Consider the following 21,190-nt stretch of genomic DNA (forward strand, 5'->3'; position numbering starts at 1 on the left):
TTCAAAAAAATGTTGTAGGTCTTATTAAGGAGTGTATCGATAAGTAGTTAGCAATATTCAAACAGGTATTACTCTGAAATGGCTTAATTTTTTGCAGCGTGTTTTGCGGTGACATGTTTGTTTACATGTCAATAACAGCTGCGCAATCGATAGGTTTCGGTACGGTTTTTCGTTTCAATGATGAGTCGAATTGATCCGGAAACGCGAAAGAAAATTCTGCACACTTGGTGCTCAGAAAATGGTGTCACGTACAACGAAATTGCAAAACGGATGAACGTGCACCACACTTTCAGTGGAGAAGATCGGTAAGACCCTTTCCATGAAGGATTTGCCCTGATCCGGTAGGAAAACGGGTCCCAGTCAGCCCGGCCGGGACTTGAAAGTGGTTGAGTACATCAGGAAAAACCCATCGGCGTCGACGCGGGATTTGGTCAAGCAGTTCAACACCAACATCGGGATGATTCAACGGATCAAAATTCGGAACTCCCTGAAAACGTACAAGAAACAGAAGGTGACGAAAAATTCCCTGGTACAGCAAGTTCAGGCCAAAACAAGAGCGCGAAAACTGTATAACCGGATTCTACAGAATAAAGACGGATGCATCCTGATAGACGACGAAACCTACGCCAAGGAAGACTCTCGAGCGCTGCCCGGACTGCAATATTATACGAAATCGGTGTACCAGGACTTGGACGACGCTGACACCACGGTGGCGATGGAAAAGTTTGGGCAGAAGGTGTTGGTCTGGCAAGCAATTTGTATCTGTGGTTTACGGTCGTCGATTTTCTTCACGAAGGGCACAATTAACGCCAAGGTGTACGAGGAAGAATGTTTGAAGAAGAGAATGCTGCCACTGTACAGAAAGCATTAAGTCCCTCCTCTCTTCTGGCCGAATTTGGCTTCAGCCCACTACGCCAACTCCGTTCTACAGTGGTTGTCAAAAAATAATATACAATTCGTGGGAAAGGACAGCAACCCACCGAACTGTCCGGATCTTCGGCCAATTGAAAGGTATTGGGCAATTGTCAAGCGGCACTTTCGGAAGCAAGGTACAGTGTCCCAAAGCATGCAGGAGTAAAAAAAAACTGGACAGCTGCCACCAGGAAAGTCATAAAAGTAACTGTGCAGAATTTAATGAGGAATGTCAAGTCCAAAGTGCGAGTGTTTCACAGAAACTAGGATTTTCTTCAATATAATCAGTGAAATGCATAAAAATATAATTTTTCTACAATGTCGGAAACTGATGTCAAAATATGTTTTTTTTCGCTTTTTTGTTCAATAATCAATGTTGCTAACTACTTTTCGATACACTTTTTAGTGTATGGTTGAATGAACCGAATGTCACTATGCCGATATCCAGTATTCGGTTCCGGAAGTATCGACAACAGTAATCAAATGTGATAATATGGATCTCACTTCACTTTCTCACATATGATTGAATAAATTTTTTTTAAACCTAAATTCAAATGTTATATATCAATGTAGTAGTGTTATGCAATAGAAATCTTCAAAACTGGTTTCTCAACTTTTTAAAATTGTAGTATTTCGAGGGATTTCTGCTGTAATATATAGGAGAAAATGAATTTGTTATATGAGAAAGGCAGCATTACACCACTAGGTGGATTGAAATAGGTTTTTAATAAACGCACTCACGCACCACATTGCAAGTTAAGGTGTTTTAATGAGTACCTATTCTTATGTCCGGCATTTGAAAAAAATAGCCTGTTCTATTTTAAGCGGAAATAAATAATTTGGCTACGTTTTCGTTCGTGTGCTGGCAAAGAAACATAACTTTGGTCGGATGGGAAACAAGGTGGGTTACTGGTTTGTATACAAGATGCCACCGCTACCGACGGGGCTCGTATTCGGCTCTTGCGATCACCTAAATGAGCACAGCTGTTTTTCCCGATATTTCGATCACTAATTTTCATCGTCATCAAAACAAAATTTTTAAATATTTCTCGTCTAAAAATCAATCGTTCTCGTTAAAGAGGCCGCTACTCTCAAATGTAGTACATACTACATTGCACCCATGGTCGTTTTATTATGTTCAAACACTAGGCGTTATTTTCGCTGTGCTTTCGATTAAAATTCTTGCGGTTATTCTTTCGGCAAATTAACTCTTTCGCAAAATCACACACTCGACGTAACGACTGTTGGAGGTATGTCTCGCTCCTGTTGTGAAATCTGGAAATGAGTTGTGAAATCTGGAAATGAGTTTCTCAATGACAGACTGAGGTCCTTACAATTTATTAATTTTGATAAGTGTTATTAATTTAAGACTGAGTTCTCTGCAGAAAGTCGAATTTCTATATCATGTATATGTATGCATTCTCTAAAATGCAAGTATTATACAGAAAATAAAGAACCCGTGTCAATTTTGTTTATTTCGCAGAAATTTCTATCCATCCTCGTGTAAACAACGCAGAGCACTTGTATGTTTTCTGGACGAAATTTCAAATTTCAAATATTAGAACAAATGTGCTTGATGAAGAATATTCAGACTACCATTTTCAGCTATACTTCAACCAACCATTGTTGTTTAGTTCCTTTAATCGCTTGGAAAAAGTCTATTATACGTCGTCCATCTCCTAGCTAAAAGTTATCCACTCGGGCCACGTATTCATCGATTAACTAACGCCGGTAAATGTAGACCACAAAAGTGGATCGAACGACATCGAAAGCGCCAGCCAGCATGAGATAGAACCATTCTGCGACGGACCAGTGGACATCCGATGCCAGGGACGTTTCTGTGTCGCATGTCATCCCATCCGCTATCGAGTACCGAGCGTTTTTATCAATTGCTTATAATACGGAGAACGGGACGAACCGCATCGGTAGAATCTGGAACAACTTCCGGTATGCATCAGAAACAATAGCAGCACCTGCTGGATGCCTTCCGTACAGCAATGGACCACCAACCGACCGTGCTATTGATTTTTATTTCCATTTGAAATTCAAATTCAAATTTAGTTTTTATCTTTCGTTTTGGTTGTAGCCCCCGCCACAAATCAGTAAAGGAAAACTGGCCCATCACGGTTAAAGGCAAAGGCGAGCGAAACTCCTGTGGAGTGTCAGAAAACCATGAAACGTGAATAGGTCACCTGTTTGAAGGCCACCTCCGAACAGGATAGCTTGTAGCGGGATCTGCACGAGATGATTTAAAAGTGATTTTTTTACTACTGAAGAATTGGATTACACGACTAAGTGCTAGTTCGAACTTGAATGTAGCGGATGTGATCCAGCTGAGATTGAAATCGTATCGCAAGCAGTTTGCCGTCAGTTGGAGATGAGTAAGCATTATTTTTTTCACCCTGGCGATGTCCGATTCACTGTCAGTATTTTGAATAATTTTACTGTTAACTTACTTTTTGAGGTACCAAGTTACATTCAGTGCCAAAAAAAAAATATGTTCTTAGCAACAGCTTGTAAATTTGATCACTCCCTCCGCGACAATGCAATTTGGGTTTTAATTTTGTCGAAGCGCCATTTTAGGCAATATCCAACAGCCACTCCCATTTCCGAAAGTGCTTCATTAAAAATAAGTGTTTCTGTTTCGTTATTGTCAGAAATGTTACTGCTCCCACACCCACCTTGAATCGCAAGCACATTGTCGGGATACCGCATTACCGTAGGCCAACGGCGGCAGTCTGCAAATTTGCCCTATTTAAGCTCTGCGTTAATTAAAGTTAATTAAAGATTAAATTTTCAGCACCTAATATGGAATAGATTGTTACCGTTACCTGACAGTTTCGGAAAGTATCGGAAAATTTTCTATCTTCTGAGCTTCAAAAATTCTTTAAGCTTTAACATTCAAAATATTTGTCCAACGCCAGAGAGAACGTCGTCGTCTTTGTCGTTGACGTCAATGTGTACGATGGGAACGATCTGTTTAAGTGCGCTGTTGTTTCGGCTGGGTGTTGGTAAAATCCCACGTTCGGAGATTGTTGTCAATTTTGGATTTGACACACTTTTCGCTTGCTTCCACATGGTCGAAAGCTTTTGTTGATGGAATTTTCCGGGGTTTGAGCAAAAGTTCAGAATCGAATACTTGCTCCATTAAATTTCAGTAAGTTGAAAATGTCTTTGTTTTGGTCCATATCCGCAATGTTCAGAGAGTAAAGGATGAATTTTGGAACAACAAACGAGATCTGAAACAGAATGAAATTTAGCAAAAACAAAATCTCTCTGTTTTGCTCTTTTTCTGAGCTAGTAAAAACAAACGGCTCGTGCTGAAAATAATGGTGTGCAGTATTCAACCACTATTCAGCGCGAAAACAGAATGACATTGGAAGAGAGATTAAATAAATGCAGAACTTTTGGAGCTCCCGGTCAGGGAAAACGCTGAAGTGTGGTAAAAACTCTCGAATAAATATTTTATACCAACCCCATGACTGCCATGATGGCCAATGATTGCTGTTACGGGATATCCCTGCCGAGATACGGGTCAATTGTTTTCCAACTGGAACGAAGAGAGAACAACAAACAACCACGGATGGAGTTAAAAAGTTTTATTTTATGGCTATGGGTTTGGTTAATTATGGACTATGGAGGTAATAAACGCTAGGAGCAGAAATTTATTTCATTTCAGAAAATAATTAACAGTTTCCCTCAACTGAGCAAAGAAACAAGAATAAACCTTTTTAAGTACATTTATTTTTGTTTCGGGAGTTTTCAAGATCTTAAATTCCATCAACTAATAAGATGTAGTCATGTTAGCTCTATTTGTACTAGCACTTGTCCAAGTTCGATGTTATTCAATTACGACCAGGTAATAATAAATCAAATCGTTCTTGAGCTTACATTGCCAGCGCATTGTTTTGTAAAACTGATCATTTTTCGCTTCATTTGAGGACGTTTCGCAGCCATTCCAGCCTTCAACTGAACACGATTCCGAAGTGCGCTCATGACAGTATTTTGGTTTGGAGCCTATTAAATAAATATGTTTTTAACAAAAATGATTATCGGTTTTTTGCCTTTCTCTATAGAAAGGATAAAGAATTCCTGCGTGACTCCGTAGCTAGAGGTCGATCGGAAATAATTCAATTCAATTGTCCAGATTAAGAAGAAATTAGGTTGTAGATTTGCTGTGCTACTCCAGAGCCAGAGGATGATCAGAAAAAAATGCTGCTCAGTTCAATTGTCCGGATTTAGAAAAAAAGTTATATTATATGCAAAATAATCATTCCACATAAAATACTACTTACACCAAAATTCCAATGCTGGGTTCCTGGGTTCGATTTTCTGGCCTGAAGAGGCGGATGACCATAAGGTTAAAACCTCTATAATGCAAAAGGAAAAAAAAAATGATTGGAATGAATTAAAACTTAAGAGTGGTGTTTCTTTTTGTAGTTGATTTTTGTATTATAAATGTTCAAGCTCTTAATAATGTATTTTATTCTGTGCATTCAAGAGGTATTGCACTCGATTTTCTCAGAGATCAATCAACCGATTTTCTTCAACTAAGATTTAAATTGCAGGCCTTGTAGACTAATAGGTTGCTATTGAGTTTCATCTGGATCCGACTTCTGGGTCGGGAGTTATGGGGTAAAATGTGCAAAATGAACTAAAAACGTGCAATCGATTTTCTCAGAGACCGCTCATTCAATTTTCACTAACTTAGATTCCAATAAAAGGTCTCACGGTGCCATACGGAATTCGACTTCCGGTTCCGGAGTTATAGGGTAAAGTGTGTTACATATTGTAAACCGTCACATAAACTGGCGAAACAAAAACCATTTTTTCTAAACTTAACTCAAAACTCCACAAACCGATAGTCATTATCAGTAGGCAGCTAAACAAATCGATTCTGGCTATCCTGGTTCCCGGTTTTCGTTTAATGACGGGAGAAAATAGTCATATGTTCAAAAATGGATCTCACTCACTTTTCTCAGAGTTTGCAGAACCGATATTTCCAATCTTAGGGTCAAATGAAAGGTCCTATGGTTCCACCAAAAATTATTGCATATTTTCGGATTCAACAAAAATTTAAACCGTCATTTAGAGTACGATGGTGAAATCGTATAAAAACTTCAAAATTTGAATAAAAACTAGTAGAGTTTGTACGTTTGTTAGTTGGTGGCCGTACGAATCGACTTCGATTACACCGGTTCTCGGGTTCCGCTGCCGGAAGTGCATATAATAGTGAACCCATCTCGTTCTTTAATAGATGGCCTAACCGACCAGAGAACTGTTTCATTATCTATGTTATACTAGTTAATGCACAAACAATCCCTTGTTTTTTTCAAAAATCGAAGAGAAACATTTTGAAAAGAATACCACAGTATTACATATGAGAAAGCCATCATTACACCACTAGGTGGATTAAAACAGGTTTTCATATTTAAATTTTCGTAAGATTTGTGATAATAATTTCTCCAGTCTTTACGTTTCGTCTTCGACACATCAATGCAGAGCAATTCAAATTGAACTGTCTATTGTGAACTTAAACAATTCAATTTAAATCGCTAAGCAGACTAAAAGTTAACGATATTAGCGAAACATCTTTTTATATTACGCCGAAAGGTTCGATTTAATGACCTTGTCTCCGGATGCTCCAAAATTGTTCTCTAGAGATGGATTCATTGATTATAGTAATCTTCTGCTAAGGGAGGGGTAGGGTCTAAATGATGAAAAAAATCTTCATTTTTGCGATTTTTTTAGAACTATCGTTCTACAAAATAAATTCAAATGTTCAAAGCATCATTCGAACAACATTTTGTGATTTTTTCGTGGAAATATACTGAGAAATATGTCGGTGAAGAGGTATTTTTGAGGACACTTCTTAAAAATCATGATTTGAGGTGTCCACTGTATCTCAGCGCAGACTTATCAGAAATGAACAAATCAAAGCAGTATAGTTAGAGTAGAAATGTTTCTAGACCCCAACGTTTCTGTTTGATTTTTTTTTAATTTTTTGAATTTTTGGAGTTGTTTAAAATGAAAACTACGATTTTTCACGGAAAAATCCGCCATTTTGTAGGTGAAAAATCTCCTCATAATAACAAACAACGAAAAGGAAAACGTTGGGGTCTGGTTTTTTATATGTAGAAAGTGTGTGCAAAATTTGAACCAAATTGGTGCAGTAGTTTTTGAATGACGATGAACACGGACTTTCAAAACCTGCTTTCGAGAAAAACGCGTTTAAAGTGTTTAGTCTATCAAATCAATGGAAACAATTTATTACTCAAGGGAGCCCGTAGGATCTAATATTCTCAAAAAAGCATATTTTTTCTTTTATAATTTGTTATAATGAAACATTTCAAGAATGTTTTGTCAAGTTTTCAAGTCAATCAAAGCAGAAGTTTTGGGCCTATGCGTCAAGTTCTTATTTCTTCGCAGTATGAGATAAACGAAGTTAAAGGCCCATAACTTGTTTCGTTTTGTTTCGTTAGGCACTATAAGAAAATTCGAAAAAAATAAATGATATTTCAAAAGTGTTAGACCCTACCCGCCCCTTAAAGATACACTAAAATCACAATTTACGTGAACTTAATTTACGAGATTTTAATCTACGTGCCTTTTTATTACGCGTTTTATTTTCAATAACGCGATTTTTTGTTTAATTTACGCGATGATCGCGTGAAAAAGTTTTTGCCTAATGAGAAATTTTTTTTTTATGCGTATTCATGCTTTAGTGAATTGAATATTATGAAATGTACATTACGGAATTTTTGGTTTCATATAATCCAGTAAGGTCGCGGGTATTCAAAAGAATTCTTTGGGAAAAGAAACCAGTGTATAAACGCGTGACTGGTGACGTTTTAGTGCGATATATAGGGGAAGATGTTAGCTGCGTCTAAAACAAATTTTAATTGCGTGAAAATCAACACAAAAGTTTTTTATGACTTTTTTTGTAGTATCATAAATTGAATAGCATCAATCGAAAATGTGAGTGGATTGAATATTTATGAGGTGAAATCGATCTATTTCGTGATTTAATATCGCATGCTATCAAAATTTTCGCCACCAAAGTTTTTGATCATTTTTAAAATGTTTACCGATTTCGGTTATCGGCACCCCATTTCTTTCGACAAATCGCGAAAAATTGTCTGTGATATGCAAAGATGCCAAGTCTGCAAATTTGTCTGTAAATTATCAGATTTCTTAGTTAGCATGTAAACCTCTTTTCGTCTAAAGACTTTTTACAGACTTTTGAAATTTCGATTGCTTGCAGACATTCGTCAGAAAATACAGACTTTTGAATGTAATTATACTCGTGATATCACTTACAATTGAGCTGCATTGATGAGCTGAGAGTCCTCGGCTTGTATTCGTGATATCACATGTAATTAATACACACCAAAAAAATTTGAATATTACAGGTGACTTAATCCCTCATACGATGTAATTCATAAATACCTAATTTGTCAAATGACGGAAGATTTCATTTGTAATGACTTAATGTTAGATGAGCTTGAATTTTACTGGTTTCGACTGTAACTTACGTTCTACTAGCAGGTGCGACTGTATGAATTAAAATGCACGTTTTACCAGCCAAGCAGATGCATGCTTTTGTGGCGCAGTCGATTAACAGACGTACTTGCGATCCAATGATTCTCCGTTCAAGTCGCGGCGGTTGCTATTAGTATTTTTTTTATATCAATGAATTTCATGTCATGGAGTCTTAGACAAAATATTAAATGTTCTTCGACGTAAATTTGCGTGAAATACGACGCTCCATTTATGTGCATCTAATAAGATGTAAAATCACAGGGTTTTTTTAAGTGTGCAGAACGACAAAATACACTAACAAACTTAGTCTTCATGTCCCATACTCGAGATTCACAGTTCTTGGATGACTGAAAATATTATGAACAGCATTGAAAATTTATTGATAAGCTACTGATTGCTTGTGTAGATCTTAATATTTGTTTTCACAGAAGATCTTGGATGGCTGAAAACATTCATGAAACAGATCGAAATAGACAAATCAGCAGTATGTAGCTCCACGACTGTGAAGACCATTGAAAAATTATATTCATATTATTGTTTTCACTCAAGTTCTTGGACTAATGAGAACATACCTGAAACAGCTATAAATAGACTAGAAAACAGTGTGCAGGATTAACAGAATGAACAGTGGCACAGTGTAGTCCCTAAGGAGACTATTCCAAATAGTTGTTGGATTTTGGAATATCTCTTTTGGGTTTTCATAGTCGCAGAATATGTTCAGATGTAGTTAGATTTTTATGTTATTTATACTAAAATCGATTGGAATGGAACAAAACTTTTTTTTACGCGAAAAATTTGAAATAACGCGATATTTTATTTAATTTACGCGAAATTTATTCTACGCACCCCCGAATTTTCGCGTAATTTGAGGTTCCATAGTAAATAGAAGTTATCATGAAAATTATTTTAATTTATTATATTTATTATGGTTCGCTACTGACGCTACTGCTATTTTATAAACTATAATTTTATCATACTTTAATGGTCATAATCTGAAGAATGGTGGGACAAATATGTCGTTCAACATTCTCACTATCTTCACTTAGGAAGGGCATACAAAGGCCTGAGAATACACATCCTGAGGTATTTTGACTGATTAGACACAAGAGATGTTTTCAATTAGCGTCACTTGAGAAATTGATTAAAGATAAGATTGGTGTTTCAAATATATCTACAAGTGAGTGCTAGATTGAGCGAAAAATTAAAGCACTCGTTTATTCAGGAAAGAAATAAACAATATTACAATAGCTGATGGCGAAGCTATATCTCTTCAATTCCGAAAAAAGTTTATTTTGTTCAGTCCCATGTTTTCCACCATCTTTATTTTTAGACCAAAAAAACATGTTTTTCTCCATCAAACCTCAATTTCACTATTAAATTACGCAAAAGCAATCAGCTCAGATATCACAAACAAAATGACAGATTATTATCAACACATTTATCGTGGATTACAACCGTAAAGCTTCTAGAAAGGAAAACACCACCCAAATCGATGCTTTCCGTTTCCACTGTGCGCTGCTGTGTGGTCATAGCGAGTAACGCGCCAAAGTATACGGGACAAGGTAAACACAATAATAGGAAAAAAAAATACCGCCAACCAAGTACCTACTTTGTAACGATATACCGCTGCGGCACCAGAGCGGTGCCACGTTTCAGTAGGATTTGACTTCTTAACCTTATTAAATTAGATTTCCCTTGAATTATGACTTCAAAGCAACCGTACGTAAGCGGAAAAGCGTTTACCTCCTTCTGTTCTACGAAAATACTGTCACATAAAGACACACATACACACACACAGTCTCATTTACAGGCGCTTCGCCTCGCCATCAAGGGTCTTATCTGAATTCCTTTCACCATCATCTAAATGAAGGCTCGTAAGTCTCCCATAATACTACAAACAAACATTCACTTGGAGGTCCACAAAAGAGCGTTTATATAGAGACATTACGCCACTCATGGTGCGGGTCTGGCGAAAACGGTTACGGCACTCGAATCGTCCTTGACTCACACAAGGTTGCACCGTAACGATTTTCACGTGTCACTGGATTCTCACATGGTGTTCAAGCTGTGGCACTTTTTTATGCTTTATCACGTTTTCGATACAGTTTTCGGGAGCCACCAAAAAACAACCGTAAAACAATATTTCAACTAGGATTTTCTGCGGATTCAAATCTACTTTCCAATGTGTTCAGCTATTCTCATCGGTAGAGCTGCCGCGTTCCTACAATTGAAACAGCCCGGGCTCATCGATGGAAAATTGCGTCATGCAGCTCAGTGGAAACAAACAAACACACAAAAAATACAGTCTAGGCACAGCTCACGGGAGCTTAGTGCGAGCTTTTCCGCCCATCAGTGATGCAAACGGCGAGAAGAGATGGAGGTTAATTCAAATTAGGAAATTTATTGCTTGCGCACGGCTAAATTTTCCAATAGGCCTTAGTTTGCAATCTCACTCTGGTACTTTACCTTACAAAGGGGTGGTGAGAGCCGGCATAAAACACTTTCTAATCACGTTTCGGTAGTTACGTTACGCTTTGTTGTATACTGTTTTATCGAAAAAGCCGAATTATGTACTGTCGTTGTGCGGGTGACGGTTGTGATTTATTGTAACATGTTATCTAAAACATTGTACCAATCGGCATTTAAGGGATTGTGGTGGTAAGAACTGACCTTCGTTAGCAGTAAATTAGTGTTGAGATGAAAAGCTATTTCTCAATTTTAGCGACAAACGTGAGATAGTGTTTATTTTATTTTCACCGTGTGAGATGTACGTTTGTTTACAATGATACCCCATGCAGCATAGTTCATTGATCTCGTGGGAAATAACCAAATTATATTGTACTTAGTGCATTCTATGCCTTTTTCACAGTGCAAGGTTATGCAATCACTGTGAAAATCGATTTTGTGTACAAAGCCCGGAGGGCCGAGTGTTATATTCCATTCGGTTCATTTCGTCGAGAACAGCAAATGTTTGTGAATGTGTATGAGTGACAGCTGGACCGATTTAGATACCCGTAAAATCAAATGGAAGGTCGTATGGTCGCCGGGGTAAAATGTGCAAACACATGCAAATAAGCGCATTTGAATCGTTTATAGACAGCTTAATATATTTCAATAAATGTAACTATAAAAAAAAAGTTTCATAGTCCCATAGTACGGTTGGAAAATTTTGTCCAGATCAGATTTCATGTTCCGGAGTAATAAGGTGAGATGTACAAATATTTCAAAAAAATGCACAGGAACTATTTGTTCTCAGAGATGGCTGAACCTTTTTTCATTTATTGCAATGAAATTTTATCCGGATCTGACTTCAGTTTTCGGCATAACTGAGTAAAATGTACAAAACTGATGCACTTGATTTTATAAACTGTGCACTTGATTTTAAAATAATTGCTGAATCATGCTTGCTATGCTATTTTTTTCTGGATCCGTTCTACGGTTCCGGAATAAAGAGATAAAATTTGTAAAAAGCGATCAGATTACATGTTCGGGATTGAGAAAAACGCACTAGAATTTCTCGGACACAGCAGAACCGATTTTTGCAAACCTTGAATAAAATGGTCACATAACCTCCCGTAAAACTCTATAGCGTTATGTAAGGTAACGATGCAAATTGTGCAAATAATTGTTCCAATATATGCACACCTGCATCGTATAAATTTACGTCTTCCGAAACAGACATATTCGAACATCAAAAATGATTAATTTGTAATGCATTCTGACATATTTCTAAGTGCAGAAGCATGTAATTTCACTTGCCTGTTTGAATAACTTATTATTATTATAATAATTGTAATAATAAAAATAATGCGGATTTGGGTAACCTGTAAATTTTACCATGTTTTCTGTGTAGATCTTTTCTGTTGCTTGCCAAACAAATTGGCTTTGGCTGTAACGATTTCTGATTACGGAACTAACTTTGATATCTCAGGTCTTGTTGCCTCATAGATTTATAAGAATCCCACTACCGGTTCTGGTATCATAAGATAAATAGTGCTGAGAATGTTAAGCCCTCATATAAAACATTCATGTGAAATCGTTGAAAATCATGAAAACTTTCCCAATACCCATAATGTCTCCAACTTCGGTAGCGAGTAGTGAGAGATTGGGTTTTTTTCGGGTTAAGTCTTGGTCTTGTCAGATGATGGCTGTACCGATTTACTTAGCTACCATTTTCTCATATTAGCGATTATGAAAAAGGAATGATTACACCACTAGGTGAACTGAAACGACGTTTTTCGACCCAGAAAACATTTTACGGTTACCTTTGTAGAATATATTAGGTATTATTTAAAATTGTTACACTTTCAAACTTTTGAACTACCGAAAGGTTAGGAGGTCCCCCACTCGTCAAAACAAGGCTACCACGAAGAAGTAACACTTTCCGACTCACAAAAGACTACTTTGGATCCCCGGCACCCACTTTCTACGATCGGTGGCCTAGTTTCATCGGACCAGAACAAACGCGTGTATCCTGCTGACGTGTGTTGTGTATTCTCTTGACGTTGTTCTTCACTAGCCTACTGCTTTGCGGTTCGTCAACCGAGTAGCGATACATGCGTTATATTGGTTTTTCGCCATTCCCGCGATAAAATGGCCCATCGAACCGAGCCGTAGTTGGTTGGTTGCAAAGGAAAGTATAGATATAATCCACCGCTGGTCCTACCATCCTTACTAAAACCAAACCCTATTCGTGAAGAGGGGAAGGGAGCGGAGGTCTAGCATGGAAAAAAGTTCGCTAAGCGTATCGTTGGCCGGCATGATGTTGCCGCTTTTGTTAATAGTGTTGACAGTTTTATGTACCGACCTGTATGTGTGTGTGCGTATGTGTGTCTGTTTGATTTCTTATAATGCGGCATGGCAATTCAAGCTAGCGGGGTGAATTTGGAAACAGCCATAATGTCTCCAACTTCGGTAGCGAGTAGTGAGAGATTGTGTTTTTTTCGGGTAAAGCGGGTGGATTAACTAGCAGCTGTAGGCTTATGGAGCGGCTACCGGGGTTTAGTATTTTGTTACCCTCGTTCCACTTGATTGGGGTTCTATGAAATGATTACACGGTGAAGAAAGTTTGATGACAGCTTAGTAGACTGGGTAGTTTAGTAGTGTTAAGTAGTTTGAATGTACCGAACATGTAAAGCGGTGCCCCAGAAGTCTGTCAGAAATTTGTTTGCTACGTGATGCTCTTTTAACGATTGCAAATCGTATTTGCAGTTGGCAACATTCTTTCAAATTTGGATGTAACTTTCTGGATATGTAGACTTTGTCACAAAAAGCCACTTTGCCATACTTTGCTTTTCCAGAATATCAAGTAGACTGTTTTCTAAGAAGGACCAAACTTTGTTAACCTTTTCTTTCCAAAATTGTTATTATCGAAAAATGACAAATTCTACAGACAAGTGTTGTACTAGTGATTTAAAAAAAATCAGTCAAATTTTGGAATAAAAATTCAATAAATCCGTTCATACATTGCAAGATGGGCACTTTTAGGGAAAAAAGTTTTTCTAACAAAAACGATCTCTAGCCCAAACTGAAAGTAGGGGAGACCGGGGCTGGTTGGCCAAGTTTTACTTTCAAAATTTCTGTACTCTTTCTGGTTAGACTTTTTAAAAAACGGTTTGCTCTGTCATGAACACCTTTTGAGCTCATATGTGAATTTGTTCATTCCTGAAAAAATAGGGAAAAAGTTATTAACGATAAAATGAAAAGAAAAAAAATCGCCTAACTAACCCTAGGGCGGGGGTAGGCTGCCCGAGATTGATAATATTTGTGAAACATATCAAATGCAATAATGGAAAACATGAAAAAAGTTTGCCTGCACCGTTTTGTATTATGTAGGTTCAAAAAAAAAAGATTCTTCTCCTTACTTTTCAGTCTAAATTATTTTGAACTTAGTTTCGGTATGTTCGGCAGTTCTAACATCTCCCCACCAGGGTACGTGCTTACGTTTGGTTTTAGTTTTCCCCTCCTCCAATGCTGCTTTTACTGGGGAATCGGTCAAAATTTGAATAAAAAATTGACCTTGATGCTTCTCCGAATCAGCTCACACTCTCGCCTTGGCAAAGGTCTGACGTCTTCAGTAAGGCCTACATCTACAGCAGATTCTAAACTGATGGACTATTTTTGTTCGGGTTTGAGTCAATCTGCGACAAATCCTATCAAGAACTCTGAATACTAAAAGTTTTGATTACATTTAATTCATAAATAAAAAGAATCGTCTTTTTTATCGACAATTTCCAACTTGTAGTGTTTCTGATATCCTAATTCTATTTGTTAAAATTTTTAATTTTTTTTTTCATTACTAATTACTGGATGTTTTATTCTTATTATTATTAATATTAACATAATATCCAATTTAAGGATGACATTTCATGAAAGTCCAAGAGGATATTGCTGGAAACCGATATGCCATTTTGTAAAGTTTTGAACACACTTTCCATTGGTATCACGGTTTTGGAAATCGGAATGAATCCGTGTTGCACGTATTACTTTACAAAAAACTAAAGTTCACTCATAAGTTGCGAAAAAAGAACAAAAGTGCTCATGTACAAACGAAATACCTAAACATCCATCTTGTAATGTATGATCGGTTGGTAGGGAACATAATCACCTATCATGGCACAAAATTTTATCAAAATTCAAAATTGGTTTTTTTTTGTAAATCGATTTTAAATTTTTAAAGTCAATTATTTTTCAGTGTAGGACTCAATTAGAATATTTTCAGTGTTTTTACTCAAAAATAATAATCGTTGATTTTGTCCACATCACAATTACAACACTTTTTAGTAGGATTTGTCATTTTTACACTATAACTATTTGAAAAAAAAGTTAAAATTTTTTGGCCCTTATAAAAAGACAACCTATTCCTGTTGTTTCAAGTTCGCAAGGTCGTGACGAGGGATGAGATACTGATGATGATAATGATGATCCAACCTCATACCCCTACAAAAGTGTGAGCAGAACGAGTGATCTAGATGATAGTTAATATTTTAGTACGTATCTTAAACAGTTACCAAAAACCAAAAAAAAACAACCATCTGGTTAGTCTAGCAGGAATAGATTAGAAAAAAAATCTTTCAAAAGAAAGACTGACATCAAAACAACATTCAAATATTTCTGATTTACTATCCAGGGTTAATCAAGCAATTTCCTAGCCCGGGACTTCCTTGATCACATCAAGAATCGATTCCGATATTTTACCCATCTTTACTTTCTCCCACCGGACCAGTTCATCACCACGAACATCAGTTACGATGGAGTAACGAGACTACGGATGAGCGGAGCCAAGCTCAATTCCATCAACAACTATCGATCCCAATTAGTGTCCTAAACCTTCTTCCTTCCACAAATTCCTAATCAAACCATGCGATCAACGTGAAGAGTTAAATTTGACACACTGAATGCTTCGACAATAAGAAAACATATCTCGTTTCAGTACTGTTAACTTTCCAAATAGTTTCTAACTGCTTAGTGAGGGAGGCTCAAACGTTTGTAGACTGCTCATTATTTTTAACGCTCAAATAAAATAAAAATCTATCATCATCTTACAATAATAAATAAAAATAAAAAGAAAATACAATCTTCATATTATGGAAAACTAACTTCATATTAACTATCGACATCAACTGCAAAACCTAATCTAAAAATCAAATTATTCCAAAAAACTAGAGATACTACCTACAAAACAGATTTTGAGTGTCAACTACATAACTTTTTGAACTACACCAACATCGTTGGGCGTTTGACATGTCTTGGCATCGAATTGAAAAAAAATTATTCTCTTGTACAATAATGAGTTTTGGGATCTGGCTAACAGAAAGCTTGGTGTTCTAGCATCAGATGCGTTTCTAGTATTGCAAATTAGTTCTTTTTTCAAATAGAACCTACAAATATCGATAAATAAAGTAAGTTCTCTGTTTTAGTAGTAAATAATCTGCTTCACTGAAAACCATTTAAGTTTTGTAGAAAATCTGAAGAAGAGTATCTACTACTGTTTAGAATTGATTTTATTATTTTATTTTGCTGTCGCTGTAATCTCAAAATTTAGCAAGAAACAGAATAGATGAACAGAAGTCAATGTGTGGTGGAATGACTTTTTTTAGACAGAATAATCTTACTATGGATCCTTAAGTCATTTTTCAAACTACACAATACACCGTACGTTTTTGCCAATTTTCTTGATGACGTTATTAACATGAGATTTGAACCTTAACTTTTCATCAATTATGACTCCAAGATACTTCATTTCTCTAACGCGATCGATTTTTTACCATCAAAGTCAACATTGATGTCATAATCAGTGCTAACGGAAGAAATAACCATATATTTAGTTTTTGCGACATATAACATAGTTGCTTAAATTTTAACCATTGAACTCGCGACCATAGATCGTCGTTTAAATGTTCAATCGCGTCATTGAAATCATTAGCTGTAATGAACAGAGCAGTATACATTACTTTATATCATTAATACACATAATAAATAGAATAGGACCTAACACACTTCCCTGAGGCATATCAAGTGAAGTGCATCGGTATTTTGAGTAGACTTTTCAAACCATTTATGAGCCATTCCCCCGATGCTAAAACGTTGCAATGTCTTCAACAATAAAAACCAAGAAATTGTTTCGAAGATTTGCTTCAGATCCAAGAAAACTGCAAAATTACTCTACCCTCGATTTTCTCCTTTCATTTTGCCAATACTAGGTTCAAAGCGGTTTCGCAAGAGTGACAATTTGACTTAGCACTAACAAAGCTCAAGTTACCATGTTCGCTATTCAATACTCAATGGGTTTATTTTGAGAATCCCAAGTGCAGGAAATCATAGGTCGACCTTGGCTAACTATCGACATCAACTGCAAAACCTAATCGCCGTGCGATTGCTGTGCATTTGGCGCAATGTAAAAGGTTGTTTTTGTTTCGACTATAGAGGTGCTAACCTTAGGGTCATTCTTCGAGCCAGAAAAACTATGAGTGAGGTTGGAAATCGAACCCAGGCAATCTGCCAAAAAGGCATCGACTTATCCATCACGCTGTACCCGTTTTGTACTACGAGCTTCTCAAACCTGGAAAACTGTAAATACTAACTACTTCCGACATCAAACGATGAAACGAATGGTCCACAAATAATGAGAAAGACAACTACTCCGAATTAAATATCTCGAGCCCAGTGGCGTACCGAGAAAATTTGGCGCCCGGGGAAAAATAAGCTCAAGGATTACTTTTATTATTGTTTTTCAGTAAATTGCAGCTCATCCTGTTGTTGGCGAGTATTCGTAGGACAATTGCTGCTGTATTGATGCCGGTGCTGTCATCGGTGACATACATCTGTGTGATACGCGCAAACATCTTTAGTTTAATGTACCAATCCTCGCGTAAACAGTTTTAAACCCAACAATTGTTGAAGATAAGAACAACGATCTAGAGTTTATAGCTTTCAATATTGCTTGCCAGATCAGTAATTTCTTAATAAATGTATCGCAAAATAAATCTTGAGTTTGCTGAGAGCCTAGTTGTGTTCCGACAATACTCTCATCAGAGAACCGCGGCCAGAAATCATCTTGTCAAAGGTTGTTTTGTTAATGAGAAGGCATTTTATGTATTTTATCATGGTATATTGCACAGTTTTGTTATGAAGGTTTAAACTACCTGTGAATACTTTTAGCTTATTCCAGAAACCAAGTCTGGAAGTACTGATTTTAATACTTGAATACTTGAATTAAATTAGTTATTTAAGGGCATGGATACCGGTTTTGTGCTTAGTGCACATCACTACTTTCTATTTCTATTTCTACTTCTATTAGCGGTACCAATGCGGAACCAAAATTCCTAAATAACTACAATTTGTTTACGGTCAAAATGCCGTCACATAGTTTCGTTTCTTTCAGAACGTTAGTAAAGACATAGCACTTCGGTGCAATTAGTGTATATGGAAATAGCACTAACTTTACGTCTGCTCAGGGGGTTAAGGTGGACCGTTAGGTGGCGTTAGCAGTTCAACATAAACGGTCAGCGTTCTGATGTCCGGAAGACGAAACGTAAAAATAGACTTGTATTGAAGTTTTTCATTGCAACTATAATTGCGTCACTCAGGAGTCAATTTTTTTTCAATCTATCCATTCCCGCAGCATTTATAGATATACCGCAAACGCTATACCAACATTGACAACCAAATGTGTTCCTAATGAACCTTGAAAGCCAAGCAATCCAAAAATAACCGATTATGATGGGACGTCAATAAGTTGTTATTAGAAACGAAAAGCCCCAAAACGGAATAGGGGAAGACAACTTGAATCGGGTGAAATAATTGCTTCTGGATAGTTGGATAACAAGGTACGAAAATAAAAACAACACAATTCACAGGAAGGTCTATCAATCATCGTCCACACATGTTTTGCTATTCACAGCCCAACAGTCGTTCAATCAGTCAGTCTGCCTTCCTGTCAGTATCGAGCGAAGTTCAAATACTTCACTGCCGATTACACAATCGTAATTATAGCAATTTAAGTAGTTAAATTGTTGAAATTACTGTTGGTTGTTCTTCTTTGACTGACTTTGTTTTGGTGGATTTTTTTTTCCTGATGTCTTCGCAACGTAGCGCCGTTGCTTTGCTTTTAATCGTCACTCATCCGTTCTGTTTTATTGTTCATTAGAACATTCATCTTTCATAGTTTTTGGATCTAATTGTTTAAGAAAAAAAAACTTTCAATTACCACTGAATTTGTGGGCGTCCGTTACGAGAGAATGATGATTGTGAAGAAATTTTGATTTTCCTCTGCACCTAATTATAAGACCAATTCAACTAACGAATCTACAACCTAATATCTATTGGAAAATATTACTTCAGGCTCTTGACTAACGTCGAGTACCGAAGGAAATATAAGTAAATTGAAAAATCGTCGTATTGATTCAAAATTAAGAAGCTTCCATTGTTAAACAGCCAACCGCTCCGGCGAGGAGCAGCACGAGTCAAAAGCTCTTAAGCTTCACTAAAGTATGCTCTTTCGAGCCCAACTTTCGGAGTCATCTGACCTGATCCATTCAGCTTTGCGCCTGAAGCCGTCAGTTCACAATTTGTAGCGAATAAATAATTTATTACACACAATATTCACCGGAAAACTCAATTATTCCTTAATTTCCCCGCACGGAGACGAGACGCGAAACCGAGTACGATAGCAAACAAGCCGGAATGCTGAAGAGTGGCGGAAAAGTGAAATCAGTTTTTTCTTCTCTGAAACAAGTACTCGAACCACAAGTGCTTTGCTTACTCGTGCTTCGGTGATGCTTGAAAGTTTTCAGGGTAGATCGTTTTTCCTTTTCGATACGGTAGTCGGTAAGTGTTTTGTTCGTTCGGCAGTGCTGTGCTTTGATAATGTATATTATTAAACAGGTTTTTGTTTATTTTCCACCCGAAACATGTATTGTCTGCTAAGGGTGCATAAAACAGTTTCTGTGCTCAGATGGAATATTAAAACCAATTCTCAATTTTTTTTTCAGTTGTGCACATTCCAACCAGATTTGCTCACTATTCTACCAGGAAGAATGCTTTTTCTTGGCTCAAACCTTCCTTGCTACTCTCGTACTCGAACTTTTCCCAACTTCAGTAGCCTATCGAGTTCTGGAACAGACGTTTCCCATTGTCTTGAGGATTTTCACTCAACTTGAAGAAGCTCCTCCCTTGCTTTGAAATGCGATGTACTTTTCATCAGCTTTTGTGATTTTCTTTCCAACTTTCGAGCGGAACGAGTGTGCCGGTGTGTGTGTATATGGGCGAACCGTTGTTGAGATGTTGTAAACTCAATTTAATTCTAGATGACCTAGGTAATTGTTTGAGCCGCCTCAAGCAAAGCCAGTCTATCAGTGCTAAGTCATCTGAAAAGGTGGAGAAGATGGAGTAGGGGATAGCATTGTATGAGTATCTGCATGAAAATTCAGCACTGGGCAGCTATTGTGGCAGCGAAAAACTGAAAAGTTTGTTCTCAACGTACCTCCGTTCGGCTCTCAACACAATGGGAAAATGCGGAAAAAGACACAGACATTTTCTAGAGACTCTCGTCAGTGATGCTGTCGGGCAGAGCCGCTTTGAATCAGAAACTGACAAAACTTAGCTCGTATTTAAACAATGAAAACCATTGAAAGTTAAACTGGCAGTTGTGTGGTGATTTTTTTGACTCGAGACAAAAGTTTTTGTTTTTGAAACGATTCCGCAACTGCAGCAGTAAAGAATTGATCGAGTAGTACCAATCATTATCCTGTTTTGAGCAGATCGGTTGAATTCGATCGCTTTCTTGGTCAAAACTAATTTGGTGTGAGCAGAAAAGGAAGAGATCAATTTTCAGAGCGATCTTCCTGAAATTGTTTTCACACTTATTCTTGTATCCATAATTATGTTCATCTTAGGCCGGCTGCTGTGCCTTCGCAGCAGGACTAACTTTCGACTTCTGCTGTATGTAATTTATAATTTCTTCTCATTTTTCATCCTTCTGCTAGGGCAATTCATCCGTCAATCCTGTTCCAATTGCTTCCTCCGTGCTTTGTTGGCTTGTAGTGGGTCACACGACTTTGGATGGACTGCTGCTGTGCACTCCGCAGCCGGCAGCTGGTAACAAAGGCCAAAACATTTTTTTTCTCTGCGGCTGAAATCCGACTGACTGGAGAGTGTTTCAGGTCCAAGAAGATTAAACACATTGTTTGGGTGAATTTGCCGAAAACAACTAAATAGCGAGGATTCCTGAGGGCTC

The 21,190-nt window shown here is 37.2% G+C and overlaps 1 protein-coding gene across 1 annotated transcript in view; it reads left to right on the forward strand.

The window, feature by feature from the left end:
• Positions 1–21,190, forward strand: part of LOC131439532 (toll-like receptor 6) — a 123,155-nt gene that overhangs the window by 15,312 nt on the left and 86,653 nt on the right. The gene's annotated exons all lie outside the window — the stretch shown is intronic.

This window comes from Malaya genurostris, chromosome 3 (assembly GCF_030247185.1).
Source record: "Malaya genurostris strain Urasoe2022 chromosome 3, Malgen_1.1, whole genome shotgun sequence".
Classification (NCBI taxonomy): Eukaryota; Metazoa; Arthropoda; class Insecta; order Diptera; family Culicidae; genus Malaya; species Malaya genurostris.